The sequence below is a fragment of the Sus scrofa genome, chromosome 16 (genome assembly GCF_054392235.1).
Source record: "Sus scrofa isolate SSC_HxYL_T2T_F1_AM1 chromosome 16, Sscrofa_HxYL_maternal_Yorkshire_Landrace_v2.0, whole genome shotgun sequence".
NCBI lineage: Eukaryota > Metazoa > Chordata > Mammalia > Artiodactyla > Suidae > Sus > Sus scrofa.
This window is the reverse complement of record NC_139398.1, coordinates 25,385,368-25,399,876: the sequence shown is the minus strand read 5'-3', so window position 1 is coordinate 25,399,876 and position 14,509 is coordinate 25,385,368. Positions and strand designations below refer to the sequence as shown.

Genomic DNA, 14,509 nt, shown 5'->3' with positions numbered 1-14,509 from the left:
TGTTTGTCTCTATGTTATTAATTTCTGCTCTTTGTCTGTTCTTTGTTCTCTAGATGTTTAAGGTGTAAGGTTAGTTCCCCCCCCCTTTTTTTAATGGGTGCATCCATGGCACATGGAAGTTCCCACGCTAGGGGTCAAATCAGAGCTAGAGCTACAGCTGCTGCCATATGCCACAGCCACAGCAGTGCAGGATCTGAGCTGTGTTTGCAGTCTACACCAGACCTTATGGCAATGCTGGATCCCTGACTCAGTGAACAAGGCTAGGGATCAAACGTGCATCTTCATGGATAATAGCCAGTTTTGTTTTTGCTGTACCACAGTGGGAACTCCCAAGGTTAGTTTGAGTTTTTTCTTTCCTGAGATAAGATTGTATTGATATAAACTTCCCTCTCAGAACTGCTTTTGCTGTTTCCCATATGTTTTAGATTGTATCTTCATTGTTATTTGTCTCTAAGTATCTTTTAATTTCCTCTTTGATTTTTTTCAATGATCAATGTTTAGTAGTATGTTGTTTATCTTCCAGGAGTTTTTATTTTTTGCTGTTTTTACCTTGTAGTTGATTTCTAATCTCATAGCATTGTGGTCCTCTTCATCACCTCAAAAATATCTTACCACTCTCTTCTGGCTTGTAGAGTTTCTGCTGAAAAATCAACTATTATCCTTATGAGAGTTCCCTTATATGTGATTTATTGCTTTTCCCTTGTGGCTTCTAATATTTTTTTCTTTATATTTAATTTTTGTCAGTTTGATTAACATGTATCGTGCTGTTTTTTTCTTTGGATTTATTTTGCATAGGATTCTCTGTGCTCCCTCAACTTGAGTGAGTGTTTCCTTTCCCATATTAGGAAAATTTTTCAGCTATAATCTCTTCAAATATTTTCTCTGGTCCTTTCTCTCTCTCTCTCTTCTCCTTCTGGAACCCCTATGATGTAAATGTTGCTCCGTTTAATGTCGTGCCAGTGGTCTCTTAGACTCTCCTCAGTTCTTTTCATTCTTTTTTCTTTATTCTTTCCTGTGGCAGTGATTTCCAACACTCTGTCTCCCACCTCACTTATCCATGATTCTGCCTCCATTATCCTGCCATTGATTCATCCTAGAATATTTTTCATTTCAGATATTGTGCTATTCATCTTGCTTTTTAAATCCTCTCACTCTTTGTTAAACATTTAATTTAAGTTCTCAATCTGTGTCTCCATTCTTTTTCCAAGATCTTGGATTATCTTTACTATCACCACTCTGAATTCATTTTCAGGTAGACTGCCTATCTCCTCATCATTTAGGGGTTTTGTGTATTTTTCTCTTGTTCCTTTCTCTGAAAGCTGTTTCTTTGTTGTTGAATAATGTCTGACTTTACTGCTTATCATCCCCTTGACAGAACCTATTAGACACAGCAGCAGGTGCCCAGGCCTAGAGTTCTTATGGGTGGTAGTGGTTCACAAGTACCCAGAGCACGTGATGGGAGCAGGGTATCACACTACCACTCCTGGAGCTGGGTAGCTGCTAGGGATAGGTTCCGTAAGGAAGGTAGCAGTGATTCACTGTTCACAGGATTGCTTTTGTAGCATGCAGGAGCAACAGTGGCTCCTGTGACCTCTCCTGCTCCCAGGTATCTTTCAGGAGTATTTCCTGCAGCTTTCAAAGTCAGCAGGGACTGCTCTCTAACTGTTGCTAAAAGGCTCTCTTTGTAGCTGGAGGACATGCACTCTGTTGGTCCCTCCCCTCCCTTGGCTGCTGTGAGGAGTGCTCTCTGTAGCCACTGTGGATCAGAATGTAGACTAATGGGCCCTCCAAGGCTTCCTTGGTGTAGACAGAGTGCCACTGGTGTGGGTAATTGCAGGGTCATTGGCAGGAGCTCTGTATCTTGTGCTTTTCTCTAGTTGGGCAGCCCGCAGTCTGGCAGGGAGCACACACTAATGTCCCTCTCTTGGCTATTTTGGCATAGTGTCAGTGGGGCTAGCATGAGCCCCTGCAGAGCCCTTTGGCAGAGCCACAGAGTTTGTGCTTTTCCTGGTTTGTCATTTTGCAGTTTCCACTGGGTATAGGTGCCTGTGTCTCTTCTGGTGCAGGACAGGTGCTGCTAGCACAAGGGCCACTGGCAGGAGCCAGGAGCTTGTGTTATTCCCCCAGGCAGTTACTCTACCTGCTCCAAGTTCTCTGTAGTCCTAGGAGTGGGGCCGCTACCCAGCCATTGCTAGGAAGCCACTGTTGCCAAATGGCTCCCAGAGCTGAAGCAGACAGTGTCCTGTGTCCTGAGAGCACATGCAGGCAATAAAGCTGCAGTAGTGGATTCCATCCCTTCCCTCCAGCACCCCCAAAGAGTGGTGCCTAGCCTCTAAGTCCAACTGGGTTGTCTCCGCTTCTACCCCCCAAAGTGGTCACCCTATACTCTCGTACCTCTAAGCTGTTTCCATGTGGCCAACCCTGGTTTTTTTGTTTGTTTGTTTGTCCCCCCCCCCACCACCAAAATAGCCAGCCCTGGATTTCTCTTTGAGTCTCATCTCTAAGGCCAGAGTTTTAGTTCCCAACACCTGCTTGCACCCACATATGGTTGCCCAAAGCACTGACCATTTGGGGATGATTGTTTCTGTTTTAACTGCTTCACATCAGTTGTCTAGAGTTCCTCCTCCATCTGGGTTGATCTCCTTTTGGTAGGGGAAACTTCCCAGGGTACAGAAGCTTTTCCTCTTTCTAATTCCCTCCTGGGGGTGCAGTTCCAGTCTCACTTCTTTTTGCTTCTCACTTTTTCTTCTTTCTTTTGTCCCATCTGGTTTTGTGAAGTTTATCTTGCTCTACTATATTCCTGAGGTCTTTTGTCAGTTTCTTTGCAAATTTTCTGTGCAAATAGACCCACATGAAGGTGCATCCTCACTGCATTTGTGGGAGTAGGTAAGCCTCATGTCCAACAACTTCACCATCTTCCTCCAAGCCCTGCAGTCAGATTCTTAACCCACTGTGCCATGGCAGGAACTCCAGAAGGTTATCTATTTATTTTCCTCATATATAATGAAAAAAGGCATCATATTTCTTATTTCTTCACATCTTTTTACTACCAGTCCCTAAATTCAGAACAAATCTTGCATTTTATTCATATATAATTTTATTTTACTTAATGTACTATCTTCAACTTTTAAATGTTATTTAAGATGTTTGTACTCTGCTCTGACCTATATTTGTAAACTGTAAACTAGATGCTTACACTTAGAAGGTCACAGTAACACTATTTAGTATAAAGGCAAAATTACAAAGAATATTTTTAACTTATTCTGATGCCATATTGACTAAAAACCAAGCTCTTAAAATTCTATAGCCCTGTGAGGGAATTAATCTTTTGCTTATCATACAAAGATAGATCAGGATCCCTTTCAAACCCCTGACATAATGACAAATATAACTTAGGACTTGAAAATCTACCAAATAACCAGGCACAGTTTGCCACTTTTCACTTTCTTGAGAGAGCTCTTAAAGGCATTGCTGAATCTCTAACTCCTGTGGAGATGGAGATTTTTCTGGTCAGCAGCCTCAAGACTATCTTTTACTTAGGAGTCATTCATATTATCTTATAATGTCTGTGATGTGGAAGTCAGCCAAAAACAGGGTAATAAAAAGGAAAGACAATTATCTAAAGAACTATGGTAACAATATGTACTTGTGACAAGAGGGAAGAAAATGACTGGATGCTTGTCTCAAATGAAGAGATAACATTGTAAATTCAGGGAAGCAGCTGTAATATATTGCTTTATGTCTGATATATATATATGCACCATAAAGTGAAAATAGTGTGATACTAGAGAAAGAGAGAACAGAAATTCACAGGGAGGCAGCTTGAACATTTTAAGATAGACTTTTAAAATTGGTGCATATCTTCTGCAAGGACAAGCTTTACATACCAGATATATATATACAGAAGATTTAATCCTTTAACAACATTATGATCTTGGGGTAATGTCTCTCCATATTCTATATTTGCATAATTAGAATGGATGATCTAGGTGAACTGAATCTAGGTAAAAAGAAATTGCTGGTACTCTAATCACTTCTCAATGGTAGAAATTTGTTTTTGTTTTGATGGTTTACAGGCACTATTTTTTTCCTTTACAAATGTAAGTAGTTTGTGGGGAATTCTTAGAGACTCAGAAAGTATGGATCTCATTTTGGAAGACATTATATTTTCCAGGAATTGGTGTAGCAATATCTCTGGTCCCACATGCTTTTTTTGCAATGTGTCTTGGCCATTCTTTCATCAATAGGTACTACTTTGACTAACTGACTATGGTGATGGTGACACTGTGTGGCTTTCAGATCTGCATCATAAAACATAATGCAGCTTTTCCCTAGTTTGCTGGAACATGTTCACTCAAAGTACTAAGCACTGATGTAAGGAGCTGCCTTCCTGAAGCCACTTTGCTGTGAGGAATCCAAGCAAAAATGTGACTATATGGGGTACCTTTGTTTCTAGAAGATTCTAATTGATATAATGTCATCTCATTGTGATGTTATATTTGCTTTAATAGAGTTGTCAAGATCCTTCTGTTCTTATGGCCCAATGAGGAGGGCGGAGTTTTCCTCCCACAGCTATAAGCATAGTGAAGAGGGTGTCTCTTGACCACTGACACATGACCAGGTGATCACTGCGACAGGTGACCACTTGACCACACTGCTACCTCCTCTACTGGCTCTGGTGGTCATAATTTCTGAAAACTTACAACCAGCAATTTCCAAAGGATAGTGACTGATGGAGCTGACATAGATGAGCTAGAGAAAGTGAGAACTAGATTAGGATCTTTCCTTTCATGTTTTTCAGCACAAGGGCGACTACATTTTCCAAATAACCAAGTGAATCTTTGGAAATCCATTGGATTGAGTAAATTTTAAAGGTTCCAAGTCACAATGGCTTGCCTGAAGGTGCAAGATTACTGTTTAGATAAAGTCTCTGGGAGATAAACTTCTGGAAATGGGATAAATATACATTGATCATAGGAACAGCTACCTTCATGACACATGTTCTTTCTTGAGCACTGTCAGTGATTGATCCCAAAGATATGAATCGACCATGAGCACCAAAAACCTTCAGAGGTAACAGAATTAGCCTTAGATTTCTTGAAGCCAGATTTGAAGTGAATAAGCTATGTATATGTTTTTTACCTTTTCTCTTTTATTCCTGGCTGTAACACAAAAGGGGCTATAAAAGCCACTGCTGAATTCAGGAGAGTGTGAAATTTCAAAGAGCAAAGAAGCTAGTTATAACCCATACCTTCTCCACTAAAGACTTCTCCTTCAGAGTGAGAATTATAGGTTTTGGAACCACTAATAGATATTTTTTTTTCAAAATACAACTATTTGACTCATAGCATTTTTGTCTAATTTTAATGTATGCTCTCTAATGAAATTAATATATTAATATGGGAAATATAAATTTTGCTGTTATACTATAAAATATTGACAAGCATTTAAAATGTGTTTTGGTCGGTTTCTGTTGTGGTGAATAGTGAAAATCATGTGGACCCCATCTGCCATTTTCCCTTCCCTAGTATGGTCACATGCAATGATGGATTGTTGTGGAGCATAAAGACCTGGACATTTCAACTACAAGAAACTTTAAAAGGCCATTCTCAATTCAAAGTTCCCTCATGTGGTCAGCTGAAATTGTTGCCATATCTGTATGTATGGCACATATAGTTCAGATGTCCGCATGGCATCTGAACTACTCCCTTGACCCATTTTTACTTCTCCCCCTTCCCTGTGAAGATTTTGATGTTGATGCTAAGACTACTGAGAAGAGCATGCCCACTAAATCATGTCTAAGAGTTTGCCACCAGAAGCATCCAACCAGTAATATGTTTAATAATTTGTTAAACATTAAATGAATCTCTAATATGGGAACTATTGATATTTTAAGATAAGGAACTATAGAATGCATATATTTTCAAACATATAAGTAAAGATATATATTGAGTGTATAGTATATATCTAAAGTGAATGCTTCCAAAGAATGTAGAGACTTTTATTTTAAGAACTTTTAAAAAGTATTGAGCAGACCTATGAAGAGAAACAGCACATTTAGACATGTTTTTACCAAATCTACAGGGTGCTTATGGCATAAGAAACATTGTTTTGCCAGGTAATACTTTTTATTTTCCTATCTGATTTCTGAAAAACCAAACATCTGTTTCTCTTGTCCATACATCAAGTTTTGACTTTTTTTTTAGCTTTAGACTTATCTGCCTTTTGATTTTGTGTGTTTCCATAGGACCAAGATCTTACTATCCAATAATCAAATACTTTCTCTAGTTCTTATCTTGTTTCTCTTCCTAAATGCTATCTACTAGATTTAAATCTCTATATTATTCAAGATGAGTTACTTTAAACTAGAGTTACCATAAAATTCAAAACCCCAGTGATTTAATACAACACAAGATTATTTGTTCAGGGAGTTCCCACTGTGGTGCAGCAGAAACAAATCTGACTAGTATCCATGAGGATGCGGGTTCAGTCCCTGGCTTTGCTTAGAGGGTTGGGGATCCAGCATTGCCCTGAGCTGTGGTGTAGGTCGCAGACATGACTCGGATCCCACATTGCTGTGGCTGTGGTATAGGCCTGCAGATGTAGCTCTGACTTGACCCCTAGCCTGGAATCTTTCATATGCTGTGGGTGTGGCCCTAAAAAGCAAAAAAATTATTTGTTCATCTGCCAAAGTCTGCTGCAGTCTGCTGACTCCTTAGAAACTCGTAGATCCAGCCCATTTGCATTGTATGGCACAATCATGTCAAGATGTGGCTTATAACATTAGCATTAGTATGTAAAGGGAAAGAAAAATATATCTTAGCCTAAAAGTCAAGAAGTCATATTATAATTCCTGCTTGAAGCTCTTTAGAAAGAATTAGACTCTACCCAAGGGCAAGAGGTCTGGGAAGAATAGCCTCCTGTGCTTCCTAAAGGAGAGGCACACAAGTATTGATGAGCACTAGTTATGTCTCAGATCAACTTTATGACTAAAATGGGTATCTACTGTGACTCCCAATTGAGTACAACAGTCACATTCCAGCCAATAATACAACAGGATATGAATACATCATCCAAAATTCCCCCACTCTCACTAAAGATAATACCTTCTTTGTAACTATAGATTCAGAACACTCACTATTATGGTCTACATTTTTTCTTATCCATTGGCACCCCTTGTTAGCTCATGTTCAAATAGCTGTAAAGAGTTAGTTTTTGTTAAAGTATAATTGTCATTAAGTATATCTTATAAAACATCTCTCCATGTTGATTACCTTTTAATAATGTTTGGAAAATTCCACAGTGTCATAGAACCAAATAGAATCCTGAATATAGTGCATTCTCAATAGCTATTTGCTTAAGGATTAAATATTACACTGTGTCTTTGAAATTATAGTTAAAATTGCAGAACATATGTCCCCTTTTTTCCAAAGACTAGTTAGTTTTTCAATGCTTTTATAATTGCAGTTGTGGATCTCAACAATTAGAAGTAGATAGCATTTGGAAAACTAAAGCCTTTAATTATGTAATTTACAGTATTGAAATTTTGAATTTTATTTAATATTATAAACATATATCAACTATATCAAATGTCAAGGCATCACAGATATAAGAATAAGGAAATCCAATTAAAATATATGCTGGTAATTTTACCTATTTGCTTAAAAACATATTTCTTACTAAAGCTGCAAGATTACAGAGGAAACAATCTATGTTTACATGCTAATATTAATTATACATTCTATATACTAAAATATTGAAACATTGAAAGAGTATTACATTACTCCTCAAATAGTTAGTTTTTTCTTTGATCTAAGCTCTATTTTGTCAATGTTCAATGGTTGAGTATCTAGGATAAATATATTGAATCTATGCCTCTTAGACACAGATTAGAATGGCTGATTTATATGGGCACTTCCTTTTCTAAACAGGTCAGTTGTACAATTTCAACAAAGCTTATGTCTAGCTCTATTATAAGAGTCATACACCAAGCTGAAACTTTTCTTATGGGTCAGATGCCTTGGGCACATATGTTACATACCAGCAATTCTATTATTGCCTCAGCTATAGATCATCTTGATTTGGCATGAAAACTAACCACTTCATCTTTTCTGCTCCAGTTCCTTCAGCTGAGGATTAAAAAAAAATGTTTCTAGCCAATTGTCTTATAGAGAGGACATTTATGTCATGCTGTTAGCTCTAATCACCTATAAGGGGGAAAAAAAAAAAACTTGGCCAGCAATACATGGCTTCCTGTTTCCTAGCTGTTTTCCAACTTTTCCTCCTGTTAAGGTATATTTGGGATATAGTGTATAAGCAGTAGAAAACTTATGATGAAAAAAACCAATGTTAGTATGATGGAAGCTAAGAAATTCTCTGACAAAAACACACCTGGACAAGATGAAGAGAGAGGCTAGGCAGTGATGGAGAATGATGATATTGAAGCAAATGGCCAGGAAAGCAAAAAAGAAGCCAGAGGCTAGATCTAGGTCCAAAGAAGTGTCTGATGGTAAATAGCAAATAAAACTTCAAAGCAAAAGTGCTCTACAGCTACCCTCTACTCCTCAGGGAAAGTAAAGAAAAATTAAATATAATTGCTGATTTTGCTTCAAAGTCATATATTATAGGATGCCATTGCTATTACATTTGTGGGGCCAAAAAGAATGTACTTTATTTATATTTTATTTGAGTAATAAATTAACAAGAACATTAATGTTACCTAGTTTACTTTTTATCATGCAATTTTGTCATTCAAACCAACAATGTTCTTTGTAGTATTTTTTCTTTGATTTTTGGCCAGAGTCTAAAATTTTGTATTGCATGGTGTACTATAATGTTGATAGATATCAAAGGAGGTTTGGAATATGCAACATGTTCAAATGTTTGGGCATAGGAAGAGATTGCTTTTGCTGCAGCATAAAATTTTCCGATTGTGTAGGTGTTTGTGTAAGGATATTCAGATATGTACGGATCTTAGCAACATGAGGGCAGAATTCAATAAAGTAGAATGAGATTAAATTCAACTCTATTATGCTTTTCCCCTAATGTCTATCAAGGATAGCAGGAAAGCCAAAAAGGAAAATGAGATATCTAGGGTTGTGCCTAAAGCTATACTTCTTTTCTCAACTAACGTGTTGATGACTCCTTATATAAAATATTTGCATATTGATTTTTAATCTGTTCATTTATTTAGCAATATTTAATGAGCATTTATTTTATGTTGGGCTTTCTATTGATGGGCCAGGAAAGTACAGATGAACTCATAGGAAAACTCTCTCTGTAAGTAGTACATGAGACCAGAGAAGGCAGAAACTATATCCTAATGGGCATTGTAAGTCTTGATTAGGAGTTTGGAATATATCATAAATATAATAATAAGTTATTAAAGGCTTGGGGCAGTGCATTGACTTATAGAAATATAAATATAGACACTGTTTTGGGGTTTTTTTTTTAGACTTTTGTCTTTTTAGGGCTGCCCCTGTGGCATATGGAGGTTCCCAGGCTAGGGGTCTAATCAGAGCTGTAGCTGCTGGTCTACACCACAGTCACAGCAATGTCAGATATGAGCCATGTCTGAGACCTTTACCACAGCTCTCAGCAACACCAGATCCTTAACCCACTGAGTGAGGCCAGGGATCGAAACTGCCTCCTCATGGAAACTAGTCAGATTCATTACCACTGAGCTACGATGGGAACTCCAGGATACTCTTTTGAAAATAGATTTTAGAGTTTTTGGTAAATTGACTGAAGTGTAATTCTAATTGTCCATAACTCTCAACTATACTCTGCCAACCCCTGTATTATATCCCCAATCTTTTGCAGCATGTCTTTGCAGAACTCTCATCATCTCTATTTTTCCATCTCTTATTTCTGTCTTGTATTTGCCACTTTTGGCCAAGAGAATGTGATACAAGTTCAGTGTTCCAGATCTGAGCCATAGGATCATAAAGTATCAAATGCTTCTGTTCTCTCACTTGGATCATCATGAAAAGATGCCCAGGCTAGACTGCTGCATGAAAAGATGAAGAAAACAGGGCCAGTAGTCTAAGCTGAGGTTAGACTACATCAGCCAACAACCAGTCACTGCCAGACATGTGAGTGTGCCTAAGCCAAGCCCAGAACTTCTCAGCCAAGCCCAGAAATACTCTTCCAAGCACTAAGATCATCAGAAGCTCTTCTGTAGACTTATGAGCAATTAAAAAACATTATTTTTTAAGCCACCAGTTACTGGGGTAGATTGCTTTTCATTAAAGGCTCAGTGTTGCATGGAAACTGTGTTACCAAGAGAGTTAAAGAAATATTATGGCAGTGGAGATCTAAGATTTTGCCATGAATTAGGCTCTAACATTAGAAATGGAGAAAAAGACATATTTGGTATGTATTTTGAAGATGAATTCAAGAGGACTGCTAGATGGTTTGAATGTGAATTGTGTCATAGACAATTAAATGTCACTCAAGACTCCATTTCTTTTTCCCTCAGGGAATAAGCTAAGGTATGCTATTTCTATAATCATAAAACTAGCTGACATTGTTTTGCTGATTATCAGTTTCCATATTTTGATTTGAAAAATATACTTCAAAATAAGTAGTTACTAAAACCCTCAGATCAATAAGTATTATAAAGGTAAGACACATTTCCTACTCATTAATATAATTATTATGCTAACATTTGTGATAATTCAAATTATCCAATGGAAATAATTCTGGAAAAATACTGTTTATTCCAATAAAGCTCTACATGGGGAAATTTATTCCATCCTTTATTTTACTTTTAATTTGGCATGAAAATTATTTTTCAATCTCTCAACTTATATTCATTTTTAAAGTAAAGTATTGGGAAATGATTAAATCAATGTTTAAATAAATGCACATTCTTTTTTTTTTTTTTTTTTTTTGTCTTTTGGTTTTTTTTGTTGTTGTTGTTGTTGTTGTTGTTGTTGTTATTGTTGCTATTTCTTGGGCCGCTCCCGCGGCATATGGAGGTTCCCAGGCTAGGGGTTGAATCGGAGCTGTAGCCACCGGCCTACGCCAGAGCCACAGCAACGCGGGATCCAAGCCGCATCTGCGATCTACACCACAGCTCACGGCAACGCCGGATCGTTAACCCACTGAGCAAGGGCAGGGATCGAACCCGCAACCTCATGGTTCCTAGTCGGATTCGTTAACCACTGCGCCACGACGGGAACTCCTAAATGCACATTCTTATAGTTTTGATGTGCAATGCTACAACATTAGAAACATATTGTGAGCAATAAGCTACTCATTTTCAGGTACTTTTAATATGTCAGTATTCTTACTTTTTAAGACTTCTTGTATTAAGAAAGCACAATTACCATTTCATTTTTTTTTAATGATGAGTACAACAGGGGAAATTATTTTGTGTGTAATTTTTTTTCTGTTGTTGAAATTCTATAAAATGTGATTCATATAGTACATACACTTTCACAAAGTAGAAAATAAAACATGAATAAAACTTTGCAAAATGCCTTTCTCCTGCTTTGAAGAATATCACAATTTCCTTTAAAGAATTAGGGAAATGATAAAGGGTTTCAATGAGCTGTTTAATTATAAATTATCACAACACTGCTATAACATTTTACTTTAATATATGTGATGGTTAGTTTTATGCATTAACCTGACTGAAGTGTGGGGTGCCAAGGCACTTGGATAAACATTATTCTGACTGTGCCTGGGAGGGTATTTCTGGATTAGATTAACATACAAGTTGGTGAACTGAATAAATCAGGTTGTCCTCCCCCACATGGGTGGGACTCATCCAATCCATCCAACTTCTAAATAGTACAAAAATTGGAACAAGAGAGAATATATACTCTCTCTGCTTATCTTCGATCTGGGACTGGTCTTTTCTTGCCTGGCAACTAGAAATTATACCATCTTCTCTCCTGCTTCTAAGTCTTTGCACTTGTTCACAAACTATATCATTTATTTCCTAGCTTGAGAGAAGGGGAAACATGAAATGCCAGAAATGCATTCACTTATTCATTTAGTAAAATAGACTAAAGATCTCTTAGATGCTAGAAGTATCCTATATGCTATAGAACAAAGCATTTAAAAACACCTTCCTTCATGAAGTTGGTGTTTCGCTGTAGTAAAAGATTTTAAAAAAATAATTAGTAAAATCTGGTATGGCATATTGTAGTAAGGGCAGTGGGTAAATAGAAAGTAGAAGATATGTCTTTTTGGGAATGTGGCATTTGAGTAAAAACCTAAGAGAAGGGCATAAATGAGCAATGTATATATTGGGGAAGGGGTCTCTCAGACCAAGGAAAGAGCAGAAATACGGCCCTCAAGGAAAGCACATCTCCACAGAGCACAGAGACTAAATACTAAGTAGAGTATCATGTATTGGAGAATATTTAAGGATTTTATTTTTACTATGAATGAGATAAGAATAGATTGGAGGCTTTTTAGTTCTGACCTCTATTTCAACAATAGTCTTCTAGCTGTTGGGTTAGCAAAACACAAAGGCAACACGTGTAAAAGCAGGGAGACTGTCTATTGTAACCATCCAGTAGCATAATGATGATGGACTATACTGGATTGTCAGTCAGTGAGTGTGTAAGAACTAGTTGGGTTTTGGATATTTTGAAAGTAGAGACAAGAGGCTTTGCTAACACACTGGTTGTAAAATATAGCGGTGTGGGGATCCTTGGTGATTCCAAGTTTCTATAATCTATGTAAATGGGAAGGTCAAGTTGCTGCTTTCATGATCATAAAGACTGCAGGAAGGACAGGTTTTTCTGTATAATACAAAATTTGGGAGGGGGGAGTTCCCATCGTAGGGCAATGGTAACAAATCCAACTAGGAACCATGAGGTTGCAGGTTCGATCCCTGGCCACGCTCAGTGGGTTAAGGATCTGGCAGTGCAGTGGGCTGTAGTGTAGGTCACAGAAACGTCTCGGATCTGATGTTGCTGGGGCTGTGGCATAGGCTGGCAGCTGTGCCTCTAATTAGACCCCTAGCCTTGGAACTTCTATGTGCCATGGATGCAGCCCTAAAATAAAAAAGCAAAAAAAAAAAAAAAAAAAAAACAATTGGGGGAAATAATTTTAAGATGTCTAAATAGCTAAAAGGAGACATAAAGAGGCCAATTAGATATATCATCTGAGAGTTTACAGAGTTCTGACTGGAATTCTATAATACATATTTGCAATTTTACTGTGAGCACATGGTACACAAAGTCTGTAAACTGGATGAGATGAAAAAGTCACTAGTCACAGATAGAAAAGATGTTTTCAAATGATTGAGTTTGGGACATTCCAACCTTAAGAAACAATTGATCAGGAGAAAACTGTAAAGGAAGAACCAATGACATAGAAGGAATGTGTTGAAGGTATACCATTTTGAAATATAGGATTCTATATATTTATATATAAAGAAAAAAATCAAAAATGGACTGAGAAATGACTAATGTGTTTTGCAACAAGTAGAGTGTTAGCATGCTTGCTGAGGGAATACTGAGAGAGTAAAACTCTATTTGGAATGGGTTCAAAGTGTAAGGCATAAGGAAAAGTTGAGTATACATAAAAATTTTCTTCAAGAATTTAAATTCTAAATAGAAGATAAAAATTGTGCAACAATTGGAGAAAAAAGTGGCATCAAAATAAAGTTTAATGAAATTATCGCTTTTTTAAATAAGAAATTGGATTGATTTAATACGTACAGGTATAGTGTGAGCATAGGTTTTATTTATCAAGAGGCAGAATTTGCTTTCGCCTTGAGCATAGTCAATTCTTCCTTAGTTAAAGGAATTTAGGAAACTTTGAAGTAACTTGAAAAATGAAAGGAAACAATGCACTTGGGAAATAAGAGTATTTTTACCAGGCACCCTTCATGATCCTTTTTAGGTATTAAAGTAGGATTTGATAAGCTTTTACTAGGTTCTTTACTAAGTTCTTTACTAGGTTTTTTACTAGGTTCTTTACTAGGTTCTTTATAAGGTTCTTCAAATTCCTTGTGTTCCACACAGCCAGATGGGTATGGGAATTGAAGATGTTTCCAACAGGGAGCAGATCCAGACAAGTTCCTTTCCCCATTCTTTGCATGTGCTGTTTCAACTCATAGAGCTAACTGACACAAGGACTGGAGACTCTACCTGAAGAACACTCAGGCTCAATGTATAGGAACTGGATCAAAAAGTACTTCTTAGTTCATTGTTATGGCTTATCATCAGAAGTTAAATAATATACTAACATATTAGTCTTTTAAAAAGTTACCAAGGAAGCCTGATGGTTTCATTTTGGGACTAGTCTGGCAGTCAATCCAGAAAAAGAAAAGTGATGACAAGCTTTAGCCTAAATTAACATTGACATTTTGGTGCAAACCATCATCATAATAAAGATAATTGGCTTTCCAGTGGTTGTACACTTCTCATACGTGGGCTTTGGAAACTCTGGGTGTAGTGACTGGGAGTAGAAAGAATTCCAGTCTTCATAAGCTTCCTGGAAGAACACCATCTCAGTATTGAAACTGAGCAGGACCCTGTGG

The 14,509-nt window shown here is 37.3% G+C and overlaps 1 long non-coding RNA gene across 2 annotated transcripts in view; it reads left to right on the top strand.

Annotated features, from left to right (window-relative positions):
- Positions 1–211: 211 nt before the first annotated feature.
- The window catches only part of LOC146395471 (uncharacterized), a 57,541-nt gene continuing 43,243 nt past the window's right edge, over positions 212–14,509 (top strand). For both annotated transcript variants that reach the window (XR_014831076.1, XR_014831077.1), the window contains exon 1: positions 212–334. This is a non-coding gene — a long non-coding RNA (uncharacterized LOC146395471). The remainder of the gene's footprint in view (positions 335–14,509) is intronic.